Source organism: Thermobia domestica, chromosome 3 (assembly GCF_964235325.1).
Source record: "Thermobia domestica chromosome 3, izTheDome1.hap1.1, whole genome shotgun sequence".
Classification (NCBI taxonomy): Eukaryota; Metazoa; Arthropoda; class Insecta; order Zygentoma; family Lepismatidae; genus Thermobia; species Thermobia domestica.
In genome coordinates, this window is record NC_137456.1 from 219,868,457 (window position 1) to 219,896,242 (window position 27,786).

A 27,786-nucleotide genomic window follows, 5' to 3' on the forward strand; every position below is an offset into this window, starting at 1 on the left:
CTAAAAAGCTAGAAGTGGTATATTACTTTTCGGGGCAATTTTCACCCTACGATTTTGTCGAGAATGACTCTGGCAATTTTGTTCGTATTTCATAAATAGCCTAATTCGTTTGTCCTGAAAAGATACACAAGGGATATTTTATTCTTGGGGATGACTTTTTTGACGATTTCTCAGAAAGTACTCAGACGCTTTTGCTCATAGTTCACATACAATTATTTCTTTAATAATTCTAATATATGGTATAAGTTATTTCTAACAGAAATATGACTAATGGGTACTTTACTTTTGGACATAAGCTGCTTCGAACAAAGTTTTCCAAAAACACATTATTTTATTCGCATTTCCCAAATAAATGTTTCAGTAATAGCTGCAGCCTAACACGAGTCAGTTTAAGAAATTCGAGCGAGAAAATTCAGTGCGTTTCATCCGTACCCATTTTTAAATATATTTTTAAATGTTACACCTAATCAAATTTTCCTAACAAAATCGAAACTTCTATTTAAATGTGCCTTGTTGTTGCCAAATGGTTCAAGTCCATTGGTTCTGGATTTGATTCCCGGTGAGAGCTAGTGTATTTTTATCCAACGTTAAGGTATAGGTAATAAGTAGGTGCAAAGAGAAAAGTGTTGAAACAAGCCTAACCAACCTAATAAATAATACAAAGAAATAATACAATATTACGAAATTATAGAAGAAACGTTGTTAATATTAGATATTTGCGTGTGAGATTGTCCAACCGATGACTGTCAACTCCAAAGGTAAGAAAGTGAAACATCCAATACCAGGTTAATCAGTGGTCTCTAGGTAAAGCTATTCTACTAGGAAGTGATTGAGATACCAAAAAATGTTGTAATCGCTGGGAGACATGTTAGGAGAATACATTGGGTGAGAGACTTTAATTCATGAATAGTCTGCACCTTCGTTGGTGTATTGCAGTGCGTAGGTGGTGTGTGTTTAGCACATCGGGTTCCTTTGTTGTTAGTCCCAGCTTTCTACACCAGATGCAGTTATTCCCGGTAGAAAATACATATATATATATATATATATATATATATATATATATATATATATATATATATATATATATATACATTTCTATTACTATTAAAGTAAATAATTACACTCATTCCCTCAATGTGATACTTGTTTGTTTATTTGTATACAGAGAGCTGATCCGTGGAAGAATCGTTCATAATAATAAATAAAATAAACTCGACAAATATTCTTGTAAATGATAGGTAAAAGTTTGCGTCACAATGTTCATTTTGCTGGGCATGCCAGTGTGCCACGTTATCCGGTTGTGGCACACTGGAATATAGGGTATGGCTTTCTAATTTTTCCCAACTATTTTAACTGCTTCAATTGAAATGAATTTATAATAATAAGAGAGTGAATTTAGTCTTCTTAGCCTTCGATTTAGAAATAAGGTCCGCTAGAATTGTATATATAAAAAATAATAATACTCATAATTTTATAGAGTAGTTTGTTTTATTCGAAATGACATACTTCCTGCAACTGTTTGGGTTGGAATTATTTGAAATCAAATCTTTAAGTTTTACGACCCACGGTTATACCGGCTAGGCTAAAGGACATGGTGATGATGAGAAATGAATGCAATGGTGGAATGAAAAAGTGGGAGAAAACGGGAGAACCCCGAGAAAACCCATGCACATGGTGTTTCTCCACCACAAAATTCACTTGGTGCGAGCTGGGGTCGAACCAAGGATCCCATGCACCAAAGGTGAACGCTTTACCACTGAGCCACCGCGGCCCCTCTGAAATTATTAATAGGAGAGAGTGACTACTTTTATGAAAACTTGATATCGAACACATTTGTTTAAAATACCAGATTTTTGTGAAATATTGCTTAATATTCAGGAAAACCTAAGTCAATAATAAAAAATTAATAATAATAAAAATAATAATAATTATTATTATTATCTTAAATTAAAAACTCTCTGAACCTAGTGCATTGGCACAATTCCACGAATTAAAAAGAATGTGTTTACTTATCATATAAGTGTAGAAGGACTTAATCCCTGTTGCTTTCAATATAAAAAGAAAGTGTCCAACTGTCAAATGATATGCTACATAAAATGCTCTATGCAACATAATGTAGTATAGAGTCATCATTCCAGGTTGTCTAAAGAACACTTTCGTTTTAGCAAGAAAGGAAGAAAATAGAAAATACTGAGTTTTAACCTAGTAGAAAGTTTGCAGATTTAAGGGAAAATGCACAGAGTTGTTGGATATAAAATGTAGTTCGGATTAATGGAGTAAGACACCGTAAATATTTTATTGTTTGAAATATACTGGGAGTGACCAAGCCATTACATATGGAAATATCGAAAGAGATACGTTAATGGTGTTATTTGCAAACATTTTTAGAAATGAAAAAAATAAGGAAATCTCTAAAACTCTGATATCACAAATCCAAATTGACTGACTGTAAAGTAAAACTGCTAAATCTGAGTAAAGCAAAAAAAGTATTAATGACCTGTGTTAGTTTCAGACATATCATTCTCATATCAAAACTACGATAGAAGTAAATTATGAATAAAGGTGAATTCACAGTTCTGGAATACCAACTAATGATTTTGCTAGATGTAACTTTTCAGAAAACTTTTTTATAAGGCTTTAGATTTATTTATTTATTTTTTTTTGTTTGGTTATTAGCTTCCCCATGCCGTAAACGTCGCCAACTCCTAGTGGCTCACTTGCCGGTAAATGGCGATCGTCGATATAGCGACGCGTCGAAGGATTGCCGTTAGCGTGCCACTAGTGGCAGGGATTCGTCGAGTCGAAGCAGATATCTAGAATCGGGGGTTTTGAAGTTACCACAACGTAAGAACGAGGACTTCATTTTGGTCCGCGCTCGTTCGATTTGTCACGGAGAATCGTTAAGGGACCAACATGAACTATCGCCAGTCATGTGCATGCGGTTATTATTATATATTACTTTTCTCTGACGAATTGTTATTATAAGGACAATATTTGAGCTCCGGGGGTCAAGAGTAACTCCTGCCTTTACATCATGAAGTGAAAAATCTTGATGTGGGTGCGTATAATTGTATGAATTTAGTTGGCAACTGTCGCCGATCACTAGCAAGTGAATATGAAAGAACTATGAAAACAGTAAATAGACGCTTGCCATTTTGTTATAAAATTACATGACGAGTGCATTTGATTTGATTCCGAACAGTTGTCTTCAAATATACACGGTTAAAGAAGCACTCTGATTAGAAATATTAAAAAGACTTCAACGATTTATCACTCTACAAGCTGTGTCTTCATAATCGCCTCCGTGACGAATTCGGAAGAACACGCAATTAGTAACCCTAAGGTTGATGGTTCACGCCCAGCTCAGGGCACTTTCGTTTTATTTTTTTAAAAATGTTTCTAGACTCATCTTGATGCAAAGAAATTACGCATATCGGCGAGTTAACGTATTTTAGGGGAATAATTTTGTGGTTCGTTGGCGTTCCGTCGCTTCTCTGCCGTTGGTGGTATAATTTTCAAAACGGAAGTGGGACCAATTTTTGGCTGCGGGACCGCCAATTTTTGGGGACATGTCACTAGTTGCCTATCGGTGGTCCACCGACGCTTACGGCATGGGATTGTCCCCTCACGAGTGAAACAGATTGTAATCGACCAAGAGTGTTTTGGAAAAATGGGAAACATCTTCCGACTTCGACTTCTGAATAATCCGTTTAGGATCAAGTCGAATCAAGGCTGCGCCACGGGAAGGTAGAACAAGTGAGGCAATCCTTCCAAGCACTACGCTCGACAGCTTCCGTCTCATTCACGACTTAGACTCTTCAGGAAAAGTAACAAGTTTCTTACTTGTAATTTATTCTTTGAGTCTTACAAGTATTTTGCAATAAACCATCGTTTTGTAAGATATTTTTACGATTGTATACAATTAATTTCGAAAATTGTACTCATAATATAATTTCCCATCATGGATTTGAAAAAAACAAAGTTGGAACAAAGAAAGATCTCCGATCCACATGTCTCTTTATGTTTGATATGGAAGTCTCATCTTTATTATTGACCCTTAATTTATTTTAGTCCTAGGCAACGCGAATCGACGGTATGGCTCTAAGTGAAAACATTCATTTAGATGGTTAAGTAATCAGGAAATTCCTGCTGTTATTTCACGAAACGCAACAGATCTTGAGGAAAAAAAAAAACAATTTTGTTTACCAGGGGGAGGGAGTAAATTATCTGCTTACGTTTGCTTAACTAGGAAGAAGGCAAGGGCGCCGATCCTGGGGGGCCGGGCCCGCTCAAAGCTCATGTAGGCCTCCTATGTATTTATGAATATACAATATTTGGCATTATTTGAGTGTAATTTGTCTTAAAATCTTCATATATATATCTCTTCTGCATTTGAATGCCCCCCCCCAAAAAAAAATTACAGAGAAATTGGCGTCCTTGGAAGATCTAGTGAAATGAATAAAAATGTGATAACGTAATACTTGAACAACTCTATCTAATGGAGGAAAGTAAATTAGTATTCAACACTTCTTTCAGTTTTAAGCATTTCAAAGATTCTCGTAATTTAGTAGCGTCCCGGATTTGCATTTTTGAAGTACGGGAACTTTATCTATACCTTAACGTGGGAATCGGTTTCGGACCATGCACTTAAGCCGCTTTGCCATAAGAGGAACAAGAAGTTTTTCTTTAGATTTCCTTAGGAATATTGCGAATGGTATAACTTTTAAAAATATGTTTAAAAAAGAATACACATCGACATAATAAGATGATAATCTGATACCTAGGAAATATATTGAATTGTTTTTAATTTGTTCCCACGCTTCCAAAACAGTACTTATGCTTGTTTTATTCCAGCCTTTTAATATAAGCATTTCAGACTATTGTCTGTTCTAGGACGATACAATTCTAGTTCATGTATATGCTAGCTTTGGAAATACAGTAGAGTTTCGCTTATCCGACATAAACAGGCAGGCAGAACGCTGGATAATATGGATGTGTTAAGAGAAGACCTATTAAAAGTAAAACTTATGATATAATTTTACCTATTACGCATCTAATAATAATGTTTTATAACAAATAACTGCACTGCACTGAATCAGGGAAGTATTCAGCGTGAGGGCCTGAGAGCTGTCTCTCTCCGAAACTCAAGCACTTTTAATAAACTTGCCTTTACCCTTTTGAGGTTCTTTTATATCAGTTTACTAGTAGTCAGTGTCCAAACTTTGGGCAATGTGCTGTTGTCTTGTTATAATTCTAAGAACATACCATAATGCCATTATGCCAGGTGCAGTGGCGTATTTAGGGGGTGGCTTTCGGGCTTAAGCCCCCCCGAAATCTTACTTAGTATAGTAAAGTAAATGAAATATCTTGCAGGATTTTCACATTTCCAGGCAAAGCCCCCCCCCGAAAGTTAGCAAAGCCCCTCCCGAAACAAAATCGTAAATACGCCACTGACCAGGTGGAATTAAAGAACAGTCTTAAATAGGATTAACATTTCGTTTCTGTTCTGTTTTTAACTTTAATATATTAGAACGATACACTCCATGTCTTCTTGCTATTTTTGTTATGTGATATATGTAGCAGACAGTTTTCTTTAGTTACATTTCTCTCGAAAATAAGTTTCATTTTGTTTGTGCTATAATGCAGTTTCCAAAATAAACCGGTTTATAAATGAAAAGTGGGACAAAGTTTAAGAGAGGTACAGAACTGTTATTATTATTATTATTATTATTATTATTATTATTATTATTATTATTATTATTATTATTATTATTAATTATTATTGATATTTAAAAACATTAGAATTACGTGCTTACGAGGATTCGTGTTGGGCCCCCTCCGAATAGAAAACCTGGATACGTGTCTGCACTGAATGATAGACGTATGAGACAAGGTGTAGACGGGCGCGCTAGGCGATAGACTCCACAGCATGAAAAATAGATTAAGACCACAACTTGGAGATCTTCTTGCCGATTGGTGCTATTTGCAATGATATATCGGATCATATGGTATGTGGAACAAAGGATGGTCGGATAAGCGAGACCATTGTGTATTGGTGTTTCACACAACTAAACCTGTAAAATGTTTGTATAAACAATTATCTTTCACTCCCTAGCTAAATTTGTGGGTATGATCACACACCTTGCCTCATAAAGTATAGTCTTATAAAGAAAAAAATATATATATTTTTTTTAGCTAAAACCTAAAGAAAAGCCAACTCCAATTTTTTTTTTAATCATGGCAAACTAGTCCACTTCATCACGATAAATCACGTTTGGTACTAAGATGTCTTTTTCTGTCCGTATATATCCTTCACACTTCGTTGGAGACAAAAGTGTTTTTTCCCCAAGAAAACAGGATGAGAGAAACTATACAACAGCATGAATAGAAAACAATAGCTATTAACAATAGTTTTCTAATCCTGGATAAATACGTCATTACAGTAAAATATCAGTAAGTTGTCCTTATTATATTGCTTCGGTTCTTATTAACATGAAAATTATAATGTTTTGTAAAAAAAAGAAAAAAAAAGAAATGGGATTGGATGGGATAGGATGGGATTCGATGTGGTGTCAAAATAATAAAATAACTACGACTCCGCCACTCTACGCACCTAACCACGGAGGCTACGTTGTGTTGGCTCTTTTTTTAAAAGAAATAATCTTCATAACCATGATGCGTATCGCTTCGAACCTTAAGATAAGAGTTTTTCTGTTTAATTCTATATTTTCGTACGACATCTTAGTTACAGAAGCTAATTTATATTTGGCAGGCAATCTACACACTAGGTTTTAACCAATAAATGCAACATTTTAGTCCACTATCGAGTTCCTTGATCCAAATCCTCGATTCCCCTACTGAATTCCCTCCGCAATTGTGATCTGCTACTGAAAAAATCCCTAGAAATCATCGTTGCCAGTGTACACAAAACCGAGCATAATTTTGTTTTTTGCTTATATTTTTATTATTTTATTATATTTTTTGGAAATATCTCTTTAGATGGATTGCTTTCTATTATCTCCACATACTAATAACTGAATTTTACCCATAAACGTAAGGAAAATGGAATAAATGCGAAAAATCTTGAGTTACAGTATACGCGCAATTTTTTTTTTGCGCATGGGAGTACATGACTACATTCATGAATGTAAAAACTTCGAGTTCTTTGTGTACAAATAGTTTTCATTTATATTCCATTCTTAGGGATCACAAAATGTATCCCAGAATATCTGCAAGATAATGATTTTGTGTGCCATATTTGCTATATATTCTGAACGACAACAGTGAAGATACTAGGAAGGCATGCTAGAAGAGGAGGAAACGGTGGGCCGCTAGTTTCTCTGGCTCATGAATATGTGTTAATTTCTTAAGTATTTCTTAATATTAATGAAAAAAACAACATAAAATAGCAACCCGGGATTTGAGCCCCCTAGAAATCATTCCTTGTTCTTCCATGACACCAGGTTATAATGATAGTGAGTAATATCACTCAGTGTCTATATTGCAAATTGTGCGACCCTAGTTTCTCGTTTACTTCTTTCATATTCAAAGATTTATTAAGATAGAGGTTTTAAAAACTTTGGTCATTTTGCTGAATTAAAATGTTATTTTTGTAGAACGTTATAAACAATTTTAAGTGATTTCTTCTAATTACTGGTCAAAAAGTAACCTGACAGTATTATATTTCGGTACATAATGTAAAACTATGTTGTCCTTCATAAACAAAAACCATTTCAGTTGCGGATTACTAACGTTGGCAATCACTATAAGAATAAGTGACAATTATGGTATTTTCAGTGCCAATCACCATAGTTTTTTACTTGTGTTCAATGTAAGCTCTATAACTATTTTTTTGTTTTGAAAATACGTAATAATACACGTCCCACGTAATCAATATGTATTAATGTATATTTGGAGAAAAAAATTAAGAGAATATATTTAAAAAGATTAAAAGATGTAGTAATCTATATTTTAAAGAAATCCTTAAAGTCTCAATCACAGTATGGATAAAACCCATGTTTGCATTGCATAAGATTCGTTGTTTAGATTATATCCCATTAAGTGCATTTTTTTTCAGTTAGGAGTCTCTACGCTATAGCTCTCAACGCATGCCACCCACCTTTACCGTAACCTGTATATAGATAGATACAATCTAGTAAATCGTTCTCTATACTCCTTATTAAAAGTTAGCAATATATATAAGCATTTAAGAGAGTATAGATTTGGAAATTTGAAATGTTGAAAAGGAATTACTTTCTTTATATAAAACTTTAATTTTACATTTCGAATGGAGTCTACCGTCTTCGTTTTTACTAAGAAGGAAATAGTATATATAATTATTTTTATCTTAAAGGTAATATCCAGGAATTATGCTTGATCGATTTTTCTTTGTTCCGAAAAAACATTCGTGTCCTAGATTCGGCGGAACTTGCAGACAAAACTTCAAGGCCATGTATCGTTTAAAATAGTAACGTTTCTATTCCCGAAAAAACAGAAAGACGCGTTACAGCTAAAATACCTTATTCAATTCAATATACATAAGTTTTAAGTACGGAGAAGCGTAATATTTTATTTATGGTAGGGTTTTACACGACAATTTTAAATGAATTCTACTCGTTTAATATTTAGTTAAAATAAACTAATATTTATTAGCGTTTCCATCGTAAATGTATTATTTAGCAAAAAAGGTTACTCATTTGTTCTCTAATAGCTTAAGAACAACAGGTTTTTTTGAAAATACTGAGCTATATTATTATTCAAATAAGTTAAGCATGAATGAGTTTCTACAACGATTGCGTCAGCTAAAGCTCCAGAGAGCAATTCGAGTTCTTATATCGTTCAAGAAAATCATATTGATTTTCACGATCATACAGAAGGTGGCCTATGCAACGAAAATATCTCATTCATTAAATGAGATATTTTATATGTTGTCAATGAATATATCATATTCATAACTACATATAAAACATCCTATTTATTTTGTTATAATATGTTCCAAAAGATACGGGTAGCAAATTACACATTTAAGCAGAACTCACGTATTTTACTGTTTGCGAAAGTGGATGTAATATTTCCGAACTCGCATGCGATCAAATACAATTCATCAGTATTTCAAGTATGTAAACTGTCTAAATTTTTTGGATTGCTTGAATCCCTCTTTTATAACTTGAGGATCATTTTGTATTATCAGTTAATTATTCTATATCAACACTGATGTTAATGAAATTTAATTTTTTAGAAGAAAAATATTTGATTTATTTCATCGTTTTTGAGTTTTATAGATATCAAGGTACTCTGGTGTTTTCCTTAATGTCAAGGTATTTTAACGTAATAAACTTTAAATTATATTGTAAGTAAATATATTTTATATTTTTAGTAAATATGTTTTAAATATTTTTATTTTACTCAAGAGTGGTTAACGCAATAGCGTTATATGATAGAAAGATATGTTTAGTTTCAATACTTCTAAGATTATGAGTCAGAGAGACAAATCGGTGTTGAAACCGGGAAGGCAGGGGTTTTGAAAATGCCAGTTGTTGCCATTTGTGGTAAAGCAACGTAAGTTACGTCTCTAAGCAACGGGTATGACTGCTGTAACAATCAGTATTTTACAACAATCTAGTATAATTGTTATAAGCAGTTAAACTCATTTTAGCAGGGGTACTTTTATTGTATCTGCATTAACCAGACATACCTAAGCGCAAGAGAAAATGCATTAGAGAGCGCTTCCGTTTATTTTCACTTCAAGCACATAAAAAAATGAAGAGAAAGAAGGAAGAACGGAAGAAGCAAACTGAAGAAGAAAAAGGTAAGCGGAAGAGAGAGAGAGATAAATCTAAGGCAGAAAACGGAAACAAAATGCCTCCAAAAGAGGATATAAAGGTTGTAACGCCAGAAATAAATCAAAAGATTGTACAGCAAGAGAGAAACCAGAAATAGGTGCGAGTAGTGCCAGAGCCGGAAGCATTTCTCCTCAGAATTCAAAACAGGAACAATCTCTAAAGAGAAATGTGTTCGGTGTCCAAACGAATGTCTGTAAGAACTGCAATAAATCATGTCGAAAATGTGTTAACCGCTTACAGCATGAATAACACATGAATGTACATGACTACATTCATGAACGTAAAAACTTCGAGTTCTTTGTGTACAAATAGTTTTCATTTATATTCCATTCTTAGGGATCACAAAATGTATCCCAGAATATCTGCAAGATAATGATTTTGTGTGCCATATTTGCTATATATTCTGAACGACAACAGTGAAGATACTAGGAAGGCATGCTAGAAGAGGAGGAAACGGTGGGCCGCTAGTTTCTCTGGCTCATGAATATGTGTTAATTTCTTAAGTATTTCTTAATATTAATGAAAAAAACAACATAAAATAGCAACCCGGGATTTGAGCCCCCTAGAAATCATTCCTTGTTCTTCCATGACACCAGGTTATAATGATAGTGAGTAATATCACTCAGTGTCTATATTGCAAATTGTGCGACCCTAGTTTCTCGTTTACTTCTTTCATATTCAAAGATTTATTAAGATAGAGGTTTTAAAAACTTTGGTCATTTTGCTGAATTAAAATGTTATTTTTGTAGAACGTTATAAACAATTTTAAGTGATTTCTTCTAATTACTGGTCAAAAAGTAACCTGACAGTATTATATTTCGGTACATAATGTAAAACTATGTTGTCCTTCATAAACAAAAACCATTTCAGTTGCGGATTACTAACGTTGGCAATCACTATAAGAATAAGTGACAATTATGGTATTTTCAGTGCCAATCACCATAGTTTTTTACTTGTGTTCAATGTAAGCTCTATAACTATTTTTTTGTTTTGAAAATACGTAATAATACACGTCCCACGTAATCAATATGTATTAATGTATATTTGGAGAAAAAAATTAAGAGAATATATTTAAAAAGATTAAAAGATGTAGTAATCTATATTTTAAAGAAATCCTTAAAGTCTCAATCACAGTATGGATAAAACCCATGTTTGCATTGCATAAGATTCGTTGTTTAGATTATATCCCATTAAGTGCATTTTTTTTCAGTTAGGAGTCTCTACGCTATAGCTCTCAACGCATGCCACCCACCTTTACCGTAACCTGTATATAGATAGATACAATCTAGTAAATCGTTCTCTATACTCCTTATTAAAAGTTAGCAATATATATAAGCATTTAAGAGAGTATAGATTTGGAAATTTGAAATGTTGAAAAGGAATTACTTTCTTTATATAAAACTTTAATTTTACATTTCGAATGGAGTCTACCGTCTTCGTTTTTACTAAGAAGGAAATAGTATATATAATTATTTTTATCTTAAAGGTAATATCAAGGAATTATGCTTGATCGATTTTTCTTTGTTCCGAAAAAACATTCGTGTCCTAGATTCGGCGGAACTTGCAGACAAAACTTCAAGGCCATGTATCGTTTAAAATAGTAACGTTTCTATTCCCGAAAAAACAGAAAGACGCGTTACAGCTAAAATACCTTATTCAATTCAATATACATAAGTTTTAAGTACGGAGAAGCGTAATATTTTATTTATGGTAGGGTTTTACACGACAATTTTAAATGAATTCTACTCGTTTAATATTTAGTTAAAATAAACTAATATTTATTAGCGTTTCCATCGTAAATGTATTATTTAGCAAAAAAGGTTACTCATTTGTTCTCTAATAGCTTAAGAACAACAGGTTTTTTTGAAAATACTGAGCTATATTATTATTCAAATAAGTTAAGCATGAATGAGTTTCTACAACGATTGCGTCAGCTAAAGCTCCAGAGAGCAATTCGAGTTCTTATATCGTTCAAGAAAATCATATTGATTTTCACGATCATACAGAAGGTGGCCTATGCAACGAAAATATCTCATTCATTAAATGAGATATTTTATATGTTGTCAATGAATATATCATATTCATAACTACATATAAAACATCCTATTTATTTTGTTATAATATGTTCCAAAAGATACGGGTAGCAAATTACACATTTAAGCAGAACTCACGTATTTTACTGTTTGCGAAAGTGGATGTAATATTTCCGAACTCGCATGCGATCAAATACAATTCATCAGTATTTCAAGTATGTAAACTGTCTAAATTTTTTGGATTGCTTGAATCCCTCTTTTATAACTTGAGGATCATTTTGTATTATCAGTTAATTATTCTATATCAACACTGATGTTAATGAAATTTAATTTTTTAGAAGAAAAATATTTGATTTATTTCATCGTTTTTGAGTTTTATAGATATCAAGGTACTCTGGTGTTTTCCTTAATGTCAAGGTATTTTAACGTAATAAACTTTAAATTATATTGTAAGTAAATATATTTTATATTTTTAGTAAATATGTTTTAAATATTTTTATTTTACTCAAGAGTGGTTAACGCAATAGCGTTATATGATAGAAAGATATGTTTAGTTTCAATACTTCTAAGATTATGAGTCAGAGAGACAAATCGGTGTTGAAACCGGGAAGGCAGGGGTTTTGAAAATGCCAGTTGTTGCCATTTGTGGTAAAGCAACGTAAGTTACGTCTCTAAGCAACGGGTATGACTGCTGTAACAATCAGTATTTTACAACAATCTAGTATAATTGTTATAAGCAGTTAAACTCATTTTAGCAGGGGTAGTTTTATTGTATCTGCATTAACCAGACATACCTAAGCGCAAGAGAAAATGCATTAGAGAGCGCTTCCGTTTATTTTCACTTCAAGCACATAAAAAAATGAAGAGAAAGAAGGAAGAACGGAAGAAGCAAACTGAAGAAGAAAAAGGTAAGCGGAAGAGAGAGAGAGATAAATCTAAGGCAGAAAACGGAAACAAAATGCCTCCAAAAGAGGATATAAAGGTTGTAACGCCAGAAATAAATCAAAAGATTGTACAGCAAGAGAGAAACCAGAAATAGGTGCGAGTAGTGCCAGAGCCGGAAGCATTTCTCCTCAGAATTCAAAACAGGAACAATCTCTAAAGAGAAATGTGTTCGGTGTCCAAACGAATGTCTGTAAGAACTGCAATAAATCATGTCGAAAATGTGTTAACCGCTTACAGCATGAATAACACATGAATGTACATGACTACATTCATGAACGTAAAAATTTCGAGTTCTTTATGTACAAATAGTTTTCCTTTATATTCCATTCCTAGGGATCACAAGATGTATCCCAGAATATCTGCAAGATGATTTCGTGTGCCATATTTGCTGTGGATACAGTGAAGATACGACGACAGTGAAGATACTAGGAATAATGCTAGAAGAGGAGGCTAATGTGGGCCGCTAGCCTCTCTAGCTCATGAATATGTGTTAATTTCTTAAGTTTTTCTTAATATTAATGAAAAATAACAAAAAACATAAAATAGCAACCCGGGATTTGAGCCCCCTAGAAATCGTTCCTATTTCGCCCATGACACCAGGTTATAATGATAGTGAGTAATAAAATTCAGTCTCTATACTGCAAATTGTGCAACCCTAGTTTCTCGTTTACTACTTTCATATTCAAAGATTTATTAAGATAGAGGTTTTAAAAACTTTGGTCATTTTGCTGAATTAAAATGTTATATTTGTTGAACGTTCTGAACAATTTTAAGTGATTTCTTCTAATTATTGATCAAAGAGTAACCTGATAGTATTATATTTCGGTACATAATGTAAAACTATGTTCTCCTTCATAAATAAAACCACTTGAGTTGCGGATTACTAGCGGTGGCAATCACTCTAGGAATAAGTGACAATTTTCGTATATTCTGTGACAACCACCATAGTTTTTTTACTTGTGTTCAATGTAAGCTCTATAACTATTTTCTGCTTTTGAAATACGTAATAAATACACGTCCCCCGTAATCAATATGTATTAATGTATATTTGGAGAAAAAAAATTAAGAGAATATATTTAAAAAGATTAAAAGATGTAGTAATCTATATTTTAAGGAAATCCTTAAAGTCTCAATCACTGTATGGATTACCCCATGTTTGCATTGCATAAGATTCGTTGTGTAGATTATATCTCATTAAGTGCATTCTTCTTAAGTTAGGAGTCTCTACGCTATAGCTCCCAACGCATGCCAGCCACCTTTACCGTAACCTGTATATAGATAGATACAATCTAGTAAATCGTTCTCGATACTCTACATTAAAAGTTAGCAATATATATAAGCATTTAAGAGAGTATTGCTTTGGGAATTTGAAATGTTGAAAAGAAATTACTTTCTTTATATAAAACTTTAATTTTACATTTCGAATGCAGTCTACCCTCTTCCTTTTTACTAAGAAAGAAATAATATTTATAATTATTTTTAACTTAAAGGTAATATCCAGGAATTATGCTTGATCGATTTTTCTTTGTTCCGAGAAAACATTCGTGTCCTAGATTCAGCGGAACTTGCAGACAAAACTTCAAGGCCATGTATCGTTTAAAGTACTAACGTTTCTATTCCCGAAAAAACAGAAAAGCGCGTTACAGCTAAAATATCTTATTCAATTCAATATCCGTAAGTTGTAAGTACGGAGAAGGGTAATGTTTTATTTATGGTAGTGTTTTACACCACAATTTTAAATGAATTTTACTCGTTTAATATTAGTTGAAATAAACAAATATTTATTAGCGTTTCCATCCAAAATGTATTACTTTTTAGCAAATAAGGTTACTCATTTGCTCTTTAATAGCTTGAGAACAACAGGCTTTCCTAGAAAATATTGAGCTATTTTATTATTCAAATAAGTTAAGCATGAATGAGTTTCTACAACGATTGCGTCAGCTAAAGCTCCAGAGAGCAGTTCGAGTTCTTATATCGTTCAAGAAAATCATGTTGATTTTCACGATCATACAGAAGGTGCCCTATGCAACGAAAATATCTCATTCATTAAATGAGATATTTTATATGTTGTCAATGAATATATCATATTCATAAGTACATATAAAACATCCTATTTATTTTGTTATAATATGTTCCAAAAGATACGGGTAGCAAATTACACATTTAAGCAGAACTCACGTATTTTACTGTTTGCGAAATTGGATGTAATATTTCCGAAGTCGCCTGTGATCAAATGCAATTCATTAGTATTTCAAGTATGTAAACTGTCTAAATTTTTTGGATTGCTTAAATCCCTGTTTTATATCGTGAGGATCATTTTATATTATAAGTTAATTATTCTATAACAACATTGGTGTTAATGAAATTTCAATTTTTTAAGAAGAAAAGATATTTGTTTTATTTCATCTTTGTTGAGTTTAATAGATAACAAGATATTCTGGTGTTTTCCTTAATTTAAAGGTATTTTAACGTGATAAACTTTATATTATATTGTAAGTAAATATATTTTATATTTTTAGTAAATATGTTTTAAATATTTTTATTTTTAAAACTTTTAAGATTATGAGTCGGAGAGACCAATCGGTGCTCAAACCGGGAAGGAAGGAGTTTTGAAAATGCCAGTTTTTGCTATTTGTGGTAAAGCAACGTAAGTTACGTCTCTAAGCAACGGGTATGACTGCTGTAACAATCAGTATTTTACAACAATCTAGTATAATTGTTATAAGCAGTTAAACTCATTTTAGCAGGGGTAGTTTTATTGTATCTGCATTAACCAGACATACCTAAGCGCAGGAGGAAATGCATTATAGAGCGCTTCCGTTTATTTTCACTTGAAGCACATAAAAAATGAAGAGAAAGAAGGAAGAACGGAAGAAGCAAACTGAAGAAGAAAAAGGTAAGCGGAAGAGAGAGAGAGATAAATCTAAGGCAGAAAATGTAAACAAAATGCCAGCAAAATAGGATATAAAAGTTGTAACGCCAGAAATAAATCAAAAGATTGTACAGCAAGAGAGAAACCAGAAATAGGTGCGAGTAGTGCCAGAGCCGGAAGCATTTCTCCTCAGAATTCAAAACAGGAACAATCTGTAAAGAGAAATGTGTTCGGTGTCCAAACGAATGTCTGTAAGAACTGCAATAAATCATGTCGAAAATGTGTTAAACGCTTACAGCATGAATAACACATGAATGTACATGACTACATTCATGAACGTAAAAATTTCGAGTTCTTTATGTACAAATAGTTTTCCTTTATATTCCATTCCTAGGGATCACAAGATGTATCCCAGAATATCTTCAAGATGATTTTGTGTGCCATATTTGCTTTGGATACAGTGAAGATACGACGACAGTGAAGATACTAGGAATGGATGCTAGAAGAGGAGGCCAAGGTGGGCCGCTAGCCTCTCTGGCTCATGAATATGTGTTAATTTCTTAAGATTTTCTTAATATTAATGAAAAATAAAAAAAACATAAAATAGCAACCCGGGATTTGAGCCGCCTAGAAATCTTTCCTATTTCGCCCATGACACCAGGTTATAATGATAGTGAGTAATAAAATTCAGTCTCTATACTGCAATTTGTGCGACCCTAGTTTCTCGTTTACTTCTTTCATATTCAAAGATTTATTAAGATAGAGGTTTTAAAAACTTTGGTCATTTTGCTGAATTAAATTTTTTTTTTTTTTTTTTTTTGTAGAACGTTATAAACAATTTGGTCACAGAGTAACCTGATAGTATTATATTTCGGTACATAATGTAAAACTATGTTCTCCTTCATAACTAAAACCACTTGAGTTGCGGATTACTAACGGTGGCAATCACTATAGGAATAAGTGACAATTATTGTATTTTCTGTGACAATCACCATAGTTTTTTACTTGTGTTCAATGTAAGCTCTATAACTATTTTCTGCTTTTGAAATACGTAATAAATACACGTCCCCTGTAATCAATATGTATTAATGTATATTTGGAGAAAAAAATTTAGAGAAAATATATATAAAAAGATTAAAAGATGTAGTCATCTGTATTTTAAAGAAATCCTTAAAGTCTCAATCACTGTATGGATTACCCAATGTTTGCATTGCATAAGATTCCTTGTGCAGATTACATCCCATTAAGTGCATTTTTTTTCAGTTACGAGTCTCTACGCTACAGCTCTCAACACATGCCAGCCACCTTTACCGTAACCTGTATATAGATAGATACAATCTAGTAAATCGTTCTCGATACTCTACATTAAAAGTTAGCAATATATATAAGCATTTAAGAGAGATATGCTTTGGGAATTTGAAATGTTGAAAAAAAATTATTTTCATTATATAAAACTTTAATTTTACATTTCGAATGTAGTCTATCCTCTTAATTTTTACTAAGAAAGAAATAGTATTTATAATTATTTTTAACTTAAAGGTAATATCAAGGAATTATGCTTGATCGATTTTTCTTTGTTACGAAAAAACATTCGTGTCCTAGATTCAGCGGAACTTGCAGACAGAACTTCAAGGCCATGTATCGTTCAAAATAGTAACGTTTCTATTCCCGAAAAAACAGAAAGACGCGTTACAGCTAAAATATCTTATTCAATTCAATATCCATATGTTGTGAGTACGGAGAAGCGTAATGTTTTATTTATGGTAGTGTTTTACACGACAATTTTAAATGAATTCTACTCGTTTAATATTTAGTTAAAATAAATAAATATTTATTAGCATTTCCATCAAAATGTATTACTTTTTAGCAAATAAGGTTACTCATTTGTTCTCTAATAGCTTAAGAACAACAGGTTTCCCAGAAAATACTGAGCTATATTATTATTCAAATAAGTTAAGCATGAATGAGTTTCTACAACGATTGCGTCAGCTAAAGCTCCAGAGAGCAATTCGAGTTCTTATATCGTTCAAGAAAATCATGTTGATTCTCACGATCATACAGAAGGTGCCCTATGCAACGAAAATATCTCATTCATTAAATGAGATATTTTATATGTTGTCAATGAATATATCATATTCATAACTACATATAAAATATCCTATTTATTTTGTTATAATATGTTCCAAATGATACGGGTAGGAAATTACACATTTAAGCAGAACTCACGTATTTTACTGTTTGCGAAACTGGATGTAATATTTCCGAAATCGCCTGTAATCAAATACAATTCATCAGTATTTCAAGTATGTAAACTGTCTGAATTTTTTGGATTGCTTGAATCCCTGTTTTATAACGTGAGGATCATTTTATATTATAAGTTAATTATTCTATAACAACGTTGGTGTTAATGAAATTTCAATTTTTTAAGAAGATATTTGATTTATTTGATATTTGTTGAGTTTAATAGATAACAAGGTATTCTGGTGTTTTCCTTAATGTCAAGGTATTTTAAAGTAATAAACTTTATATTATATTGTAAGTAAATATATTTTATATTTTTAGTATATATGTTTTAAATATTTTGATTTTCCTCAAGAGTGGTTAACGCAATAGCGTAATATGAGAGAAAGATATGTTTAGTTTCAATACTTCTAAGATTATGAGTCAGAGAGACAAATCGGTGTTCAAACCGGGAAGGCAGAAGTTTTGAAAATGCCAGTTTTTGCTATTTGTGGTAAAGCAACGTATGTTACGTCTCTAAGCAACGGGTATGACTGCTGTAACAATCAGTATTTTACAACAATCTCACATAATTGTTATAAGCAGTTAAACTCATTTAAGCAAGGGTAGTTCTATTGTATCTGCATTAACCAGATATACCTAAGCGCAAGAGAAAATGCATTATAGAGCGCTTACCGTTTATTTTCACTTCAAGCACATACAAAATATGAAGAGAAAGATGGAAGAACGGAAGAAGCAAACTGAAGAAGAAAAAGGTAAGCGGAAGAGAGAGAGAGAGATAAATCTAAGGCAGAAAACGGAAAAAAATGCCAGCAAAATAGGATATAAAGGTTGTACAGCCAGAAATAAATCAAAAGATTGTACAGCAAGAGAGGAACCAGAAATAGGTGTTAGTAGTGCCAGAGCCGGAAGCATTTCTCCTCAGAATTAAAAACAGGAACAAACTGTAAAGAGAAATGTGTTCGGTGTCCAAACGAATGTCTGAAAGAACTGCAATAAATCATGTCGAAAATGTGTTAAACGCTTACAGCATGAATAACACATGTATGTACATGACTACATTCATGAATGTAAAAACTTCGAATTCTTTGTGTACAAATAGTTTTCATTTATATTCCATTCTTAGGGATCACAAGATGTATCCCAGAATATCTGCAAGATGATTTTGTGTGCCATATTTGCTATATGTTCTGAACGACGACAGTGAAGATACAAAGAATGGATGCTAGAAGAGGAGGGCAAGGTGGGCCGCTAGCCTCTCTGGCTCATGAATATGTGTTAATTTCTTAAGTTTTTCTTAATATTAATGAAAAAAAAAAAACATAAAATAGCAACCCGGGATTTGAGCCCCCTAGAAATCTTTCCTTGTTCGCCCATGACACCAGGTTATAATGATAGTGAGTAATAAAATTCAGTCTCTATGCTGCGAATTTTGCGGCCCTAGTTTCTCGTTTACTTCTTTCATATTCAAAGATTTATTAAGATAGAGGGTTTAAAAACTTTGGTCATTTTGCTGAATTAAAATGTTATTTTTGTAGAACGTTATAAACAATTTTAAGTGATTTCTTCTAATTATTGTTCAAAAAGTAACCTGATAGTATTATATTTCGGTACATAATGTAAAACTATGTTGTTCTTCGTAAACGAAAACCATTTGAGTTGCGGATTACTAACAGTGGCAACCACTATAAGAATAAGTGACAATTATTGTATTTTCAGTCACTATTGTATTGTGGCAATTATTGTATTGCCAATCACCATAGTTTTTTACTTGTATTCAATGTAAGCTCTATAACTATTTTCTGTTTTGAAAATACGTAATAATACCTGTCCTCCGCAATAGTGTGCCGGTGCTGTGTCATCAGTTATAGCTCAGAATATGAAATAAATAAATGCAACCAAATGGGGATGGAACTGATGCACAACACGGTACTTAACTGTAAAATTGTGGTTGAATTTAAATAAAATTCAAATGTTTTAATTTAGAAAATGACTAGTTGGGGGAAAAGGGTGAGAGAAAGAGAAAGGTTGTAATTAAAGAATAGGAATGAGCACTAGCCTGACATATCCAATGAAGGTGGTGTCGTCCTGGTCATCTGGAATGAATATCTGGAGAAGTCTGGATTAGCTGGTGACAATCAACATCTGGATCTTAATCCTGTTGAACTGCAAGGGGCGTCGATAATGCGTCTTTGCGATGTTGTCCTCCTACACCTTCATTCTACTACTCTGGTGACAAACTTAAAGGTGTCTGCGGCGATGAACCGTCAGAATGGTACTCTTTGTCTTGTGGAGTCGGTGGTTCTCCAATGGTGGGATCCGCTTCTCTCCGATGATCCTGCACCTCTCTTGATCGTATGTTGAATACCCCTTGTTATTCTGTTCCTCCTAGTTTTGTCCAACTCAAGAATGATGACTTAATCGGGAACTATCAGGCTGTGCTCGAAGGTATGCGGAAAGGAAAGAAGGAAGCTAGTCGAGTTTATTTAACAAATATGCATTTACAACAAGTGTCTGAGAATGTACACTTCTAGTCAAAGTTTTCTTTCATAAGTTTTCAAAAGTTCATGCTTCTTTATATCCAATACACAGTTACTTCATTTCCAATAGACGGATACTTCACACCCCCTCCTCGAAATCAAAATACACGAAAATTTTAATTTTCCGTAGTAGAAAAAGAGAAAATAAAAATATTGAAGAAAGTCCAAAAAAAAAAAAAATTGTTCGTTAAAGGTAAGAGAGTTCTTTGTGTAACATATTGTTTGTTTTGAATTAATCCTTGACCACAAACTGCAAAATGCTGAGTGTGCGTTCCTAAGACAGTTCATATAGTTTACTAGGTAACCTGAAGATATGACGACAGCGTCTCTGGGAAAATGGAAAATAAGAAAAAGAAAAATAAACATTAGTGCTTGCATAATATCATTGTGAGTGACATGTGTTAGTTTGGAGTTCCGTTAAGTGCTCAGGGAAGGGAAATGAAAGGTAGGAATAATACTAAATTTAATTATCACTTACACAGATTATCAAAACTTAGATACGTATAATAAAAAAAATCATAATCAAATAAATAAATATTTCATAATCCAATGTAGACCTCTCTCTATATATATGTTCCTCTAATGCAGAAAAAAAAATAACTTCAATATCAAACGTGACTAATACGCGAAAAGAAAAAACGGTGTAATACTATCTAGCTAACCAAAGATAGTAAAGTTAGACTGCACAAGAAGGGTACTGATTTCAGTTTGAGAAAAATGAGCTTTAAGTTATTTAGGCTTAAAGCGTCCGTAGACTGGAAAAGAATTCCAAGATATGGTTATAGCCCCATATACTGGCTGTAATCAAACTATATGAAATCAGCACGAGAGAACTATTCACCACATATAACCTACAACCCTAACTAACATATAAATTCTTCTTATCTTCATCTTCTTTCTTCTTTAATCTTGTCCTCTTCGGGCATCGAATACTAGACATCAATCATGGCATCGAATCTTAGACATCTGAAGGGATGGAGCATGGTTTTTGCGATCTTGACTTCAATCTTCTTACATCTTCTTAATATATTCATCGAAATATCTATCCATATACGTGTCGTTGATTTTCTTCATTCTTCACATACTCACATTTGAAAAAAAATAAAAGTAAGAAACTTCTGTAGTGATACGCTGTCCAATCAAACAAAATGGTACAATTCTTGAAGATACCAACGTGTTCCAAAATTCGAAGTATTCCAAGTTTCAAAGTGTTCTAAATTTTCGAAGTGTTCTACCGGTAGATTTGGATGCACAAATCAAAACCAAGATAAACTAACTTCCAAGCGTGGCCAGTGCTAAAAGAAAGTTCATCATCCATCTACAAGGTGTTCCTATGCACAATCCAATCTTCAAGAAAAGTAATCCACATACAAGTTACGTACGGACAGACGGACTAACAGATTCTTCATCAATGGGAAAATATATGGGGAGTAATCGCTGATAAATGTCCCAATTCTCTCTATCATAAACACAGAATACGACACGGTTTACGTCATCAAGATGTTCCTCTAAAAATATTCTTGTTGTAGCCAAGGCAATTTTGGCAGCTTCTAACTTCGGAAATTTAAATGCTCCAGTTGAAATATTAGGTAATACAATTGTAGATAGGTCATTCTCCAACATCACTTTAAAACAATTTTTGTACGTCTCTCGTAAAATCTTCTTGTCTGAATTCCGTGGTCCACATGTCATAATTACACAATTAGCTGGTAGACGATAACCATTGGCAATTTTCGCTTCTCCTGGCTTCAATGATGATATGGTCAAACATTCTTCTAAAAATTCAGATCCAGCTGCGTCTTGAATGGCTTTATCTGCACCACCTAAAAAAGTTAAGGTTTCATTCGTTGGATTTACTAAGGCATCTGCTTTTATATCCACTATGTTACCTTTATAAATACTAATCTTCTGATTGATGGCAGTATTACAGGCAAATTTCGGTTTTTCTTCTGTAGAATTCTTCCCTATAGTTGCCCACGTCGGTAGATTTTCGGCAATCACAACATCCTTGATATGAAGAGAAGGGATGAAAACTTCTTCTTCTAAACATTGTCTCCTGGGGTTGAAAATCTCTTCAGTTGGTGATCCTTGATGGTCTTCGCGTCTCGTCTTCTTCTTTTTCATCGTATGGTCTTCCTCTTCCGGGTTTTCCTTCTCATAAAACTTCTTCAATCTCTGGACTGCTATGCTGTCTATCTTGTAAGATCCTCGGGCGGTCTTATACTTAACAAAATATGAATTTGGATTTTCCACACGTTCAATTATGCCTGGACCAATAAACTTTCCGCTGAATGCTTTGGCGTGACCTTTTTTTCTTGTGGTGTCTAATATCCAAACTTTTTCTCCTTCTTTAAAAGCAGGTTTCGTATGTCTCTTGTCAAAAAATTTTGTCGCCGTTTTATGACGTTTGTAAAGATTTTCTTGCGCTTTGTCTCTAATCTCTTGTAATTGCTGTAAACGAATGGCATTATCCTCGTATTGACACGGGGTATTTAAAATTGCCTGATGAAGTAACCTAGGTTTGAAGCCAAAAAGACATTCAAATGGTGAAATTTGAGACGATAAATTCTTGGTGACGTTAAGCGAAAAAACTATGGGTTGTAATAAGTCAATCCATTCTCCTAAATCCTTGTCACATAAAGCTGATTTCAATCGTTGTTCTATGTTTCTAATACTAATTTCACAAACACCATTACTATAATGCCCATGTACATTTACAAAACGCATGTTAGCACCAATCATGGCACATAATTCTTTAAATAGTCCACTAGTGAATGCACTGCCTTTGTCTAAGACAATTTCATAGAAAATTCCAAACTTTAAAATTACTTTATGATAAAGAAATGAAGCCAAAGTACTTGCTGTAACATCAGGAAGGGAATCTGCAATTATGTATCTAGTACAACTGTCTACTACAACTATCATATTTTTGTGATTTAACATATTATTGGGGGAATAATTCCCAGCTACATCTATGTGGATGCGATAGAAAGGGGGAACGGAAGGATAAGTAAGCAATGTACCATACGGAGAACCAATTTTCGATTTCGATACTTGACAAATCGTACATTCTTTACACTTCTGATATATATATTTCTTCATGTTGGGAAAATACACTTTTTTTACTAATATATCATAGGTTTTAGAATAACCAGAATGAGATGATCCCAATGCTGACGTATGACAAGCATTAAAAACTTTATAACGCAAAGAAGTAGGAACTGCAACCAAAAATCTTATACCTTGAGAAGTTTTCTGCTTTCTATACAAAATTCCATCTTTAATAGTAAAATATAATGCTTGGCGTTCTATTTTAGGATTTCTATTTTCTTTCTGTTCCAACCAAGAAAAAATATCTTTAAAAAACGGATCTTTACGCTGTTCTGTTGCCAGATTTGACTCATTTAAAATTGAAAATGAATTTGTGGTCTGAGTAAACAAAATTTTCGGATCTTCTTGATTCTTTTTCTCGTCTTCCAAATCTCTAGGGGGGTTAGAAAAACGTGAAATGGCGTCTGCCTCTACGTTACTGGAGCCACTGATATGTGAAATAGTGAAATTATACGATTCGATCTCACTCAACCATCTAGAAATCTTACTTACATTCTTTGTTTGCTTCAAATAAATTAAACTATGACAATCTGTCTTCAAATAAAAATGACGACCCAAAAGAAAATACCTAAATGAACGTAATGAGTACAATAATGCTAGTAATTCAAGCTGATAAGGGTGTAGTCTTCTCTCGCTAGGAGACGTTGCACGACTACAATAACTAATGGGAACTAGATTTGTGTCGTCAGGTGAATTTTGAGGTTGTTTGATTAGTCCAGAAAGAGCGACTTTGCTGGCATCAAAATAGAGATACAGAGGATAATCAGGCTTGTATCTCATGAGACAAGGTGCTGAAATGATGGCTTGTTTAATATTATTGAATGCTGTCTCCTGTGCGTCCTTCCAACGAGAAGGAGCGTCTTTTTTCAACAAAGAAAGTAACGCTTCTGCTAATTGACTGAAATTAGGTAAATACGAACGAACAAAAGAAGCCAATCCTAAAAAACTTTTGACCTGTTTCTTTGTTTTGGGACGTTGATAGTTGGAAATTGAGTTAATTATTCGTTTCGAAATAGACAAACCATCTTTACTAACAGTGTGACCTAAAACATCTAATGAAAAATATCCCAATTTTGTTTTTTCTGGGGAAAGCTTTAAACCAATTTCTTTTATTCTTTGAAGCAACATACGAGTTAACTGCACAATTTCATCAAAACTATCACTAGACCAAAAATAATCGTCAACATAGGCAAATATTTTATCTTGTGGAAGACCTTCCAAGGTGAGTTTCACTAATCTGTTCATACCGCTAGTAGATGTCTTTACACCCTGAGGCAAAAAATTAAAATGGTACGATCCCACGCCCGGAATCGAAAAAGCTGTAATAGGTTTTGATTCTTCAGTGAGGGGAATATTAAAGAAAGCTCCAAAAACGTCGCTAGAACATAGATATTTGCGTCCTGCCAAATTAGTCAAAATATCCTGAATAGGAGGGACCGGAAAACTGTCAGGAACCACTTTCCGGTTAATATAACGGGCGTCTTGCACAAATCTATACTGTCCATTCTTCTTTTTAACAAGCATTACCGGAGAATTATACGGACTAATACTAGGTTCAATGATCTTACTTTTCAATAAAATATCTACTTGTTTTTTGATCTCATCCCGTAGATGAAATGGTATCGAAAATTGGGGTCGATTTACTGGGATATTGTCTACTAATTCAATTTTATGCTTATATCCTTTAGCACAACCATAATCAAATTCATTCCAAGAAAAACTAGAATAAAATTCCTCTACTAAATCATATAATTGCTGCTGTTGATGTGGCAACAATTCAGGGTTAACATTTACTCTATATTTATCATAACCTTCAGGAAAAGATTTCGTATCTACTGCATTAACTTGATGAACCTTATTATTAGTGCTATTTTGTTTCTTGAAGTTGGTATCACTGATAACATGTTCGGCAGAACCCAAAACAACATCTTTTTTTAAGTAAAGTTTACTTTTGGTAGGATTAATCACAGATATTACCGGATGAATTTCGTCTACAACTGATTTACGCACAAAACTTTCTGCCTGCGTATCTATTAACTCATTGGGAACTAATAAATTGCGAGTTCCTGCAAGATCATTTACTTTTTTTAATGTAACTTGAGCACTTGAATTAGGAGGCAAAACAACAGAGCGAGCCACTAAAAATTGAGGTTTATATAATTTTGCTATATGGTTAGAAATTTCTTCAAAAGATACGTATGGCGGCAATTCAATTCTTGGAGGAATACCAAATTTAACAAAACTAAAAGAATTCTTATTGTGATCAACCATTGCAAGATGACTTTTCAAAAAATCTTGGCCAATTATGCTATTATACGGAAAATTATTATACACTCGAAAAGGATGCGTAAAATACTGTCCTCCTAATTTAAATTTCACTAAAGCGATTTGATCACTTCCTTGAGAATTTCCAGTGATACCACGAATAAAAGTAGTTCCTTTAAGTATTTTATGCTTATTGCTTAAACTATTACCAGAAATTAAGCTAACAGTACTGCCTGAATCCAATAGAAATAAATGCGGCTTATTATCAATATATGCTTTAACATGAGGCAAATCAGCTTCATATTGAATAGGAACATAATATCGCTTACTATTTCTAACATTATTACACATATTATTGTCTACTTTATTCCTATTATTCGATTTAACATTCTCATTTACATTGCCTGCATTGTCGGAAGCAAAACGCTGTGAGTGAAAGAAAGATGCGTTGGATGAATTTCTTCGCTCCAAACGCGAACGCTCATAAGATTGCATACACACAGATTTTCCTTTGTGTGCGTGAGAAACTTTTGCGAGCGCTGTTCTTTGCACAAGATCTTGTAACTGGACTTTGATACCCTCTAACTGAGCTATCAATGTATTTTTTTCAGGCTGACTTACAATTTCATTTTCGTTCTGAATATTAACATCTAAAATATTTTCTTTTTGCTGTATAGCATTCTTACTAACAGGATGTATATTGTATTCGTTTGTTATTGCCAAGGACTTCAATTGCTGACTGCGCATGCTGACAAGAAAATTAACTCTTTCCTCTAGACCTAAGGACTTTGCTAACTCAATAACAGTCTTATACGATTTTCTTACAACTACAGAATAAAATGAAGGCAATAACCCATTGATTATCAAGTTAATTTGTTCGGTCACTGGCATCTTCGGATCGTACTCGAGTATTAATTTCCACTTATGAAAAATGTAATCTAGGACAGATTCAGAATCTAACTGTTCTCTATTTCTCATTTCTTGCTCTAAAACTTGCGAAACTATATTATCTTCATAAGCCTCTATTAATTTCTTCTTAATCTGTACATACATGAGATTATCATATTCTGCGGTCGATTGTAAAGCTAGCAGATAAGCACGAGCCCCGTTTTCTAAACAATACGGCAACAAATGACGTTTCTGTACATCACGTAGGTTATGAAGGACAGAAAAATCCTCAAAATGACTAAAAAACGACTGAACTGACTCGTTCAATTTGCCGGAAAATTTGGGGGGTTCTACTAAACGATCTATAGCAGAAGACATAATACTAGTATTCTCCATTATATCTATTTTCAAAATCACACTTATAATAAATATCTTACACTACTATGTATATATATCCAACACCAAAATGTAAATAACACTTTTTCTTATGTACTAACACAAAAAACAAAATATAATAACTTGGCAAAATTTTCTCTTCTCACCCACTTATCATTCGATTAAAATACAACAAAACAAAAAATTACTCTAACAGAGCAAATGAATAAAGTAGCGAGGGAGGGCGGGTGGGTTAAGAATAACTCTACTTAATTTGTCTCGACAAACTATAAATTACACAGTACAAATTACTCAAAATTTGGGATCTTAAAGCATCTACCAAATATTTAGGATCGTAATTTATCGAAATTTTAGGATCGTAACAAAGGCGTAAGCCTCACTACATCTCCACCATGTGCCGGTGCTGTGTCATCAGTTATAGCTCAGAATATGAAATAAATAAATGCAACCAAATGGGGATGGAACTGATGCACAACACGGTACTTAACTGTAAAATTGTGGTTGAATTTAAATAAAATTCAAATGTTTTAATTTAGAAAATGACTAGTTGGGGGAAAAGGGTGAGAGAAAGAGAAAGGTTGTAATTAAAGAATAGGAATGAGCACTAGCCTGACATATCCAATGAAGGTGGTGTCGTCCTGGTCATCTGGAAT

General features: G+C 33.2%; 1 pseudogene; it reads left to right on the top strand.

Annotated features, from left to right (window-relative positions):
- The first annotated feature begins 15,667 nt into the window (after positions 1–15,667).
- The window catches only part of LOC145682120 (cytochrome c oxidase subunit 2-like), a 45,525-nt pseudogene continuing 33,406 nt past the window's right edge, over positions 15,668–27,786 (top strand).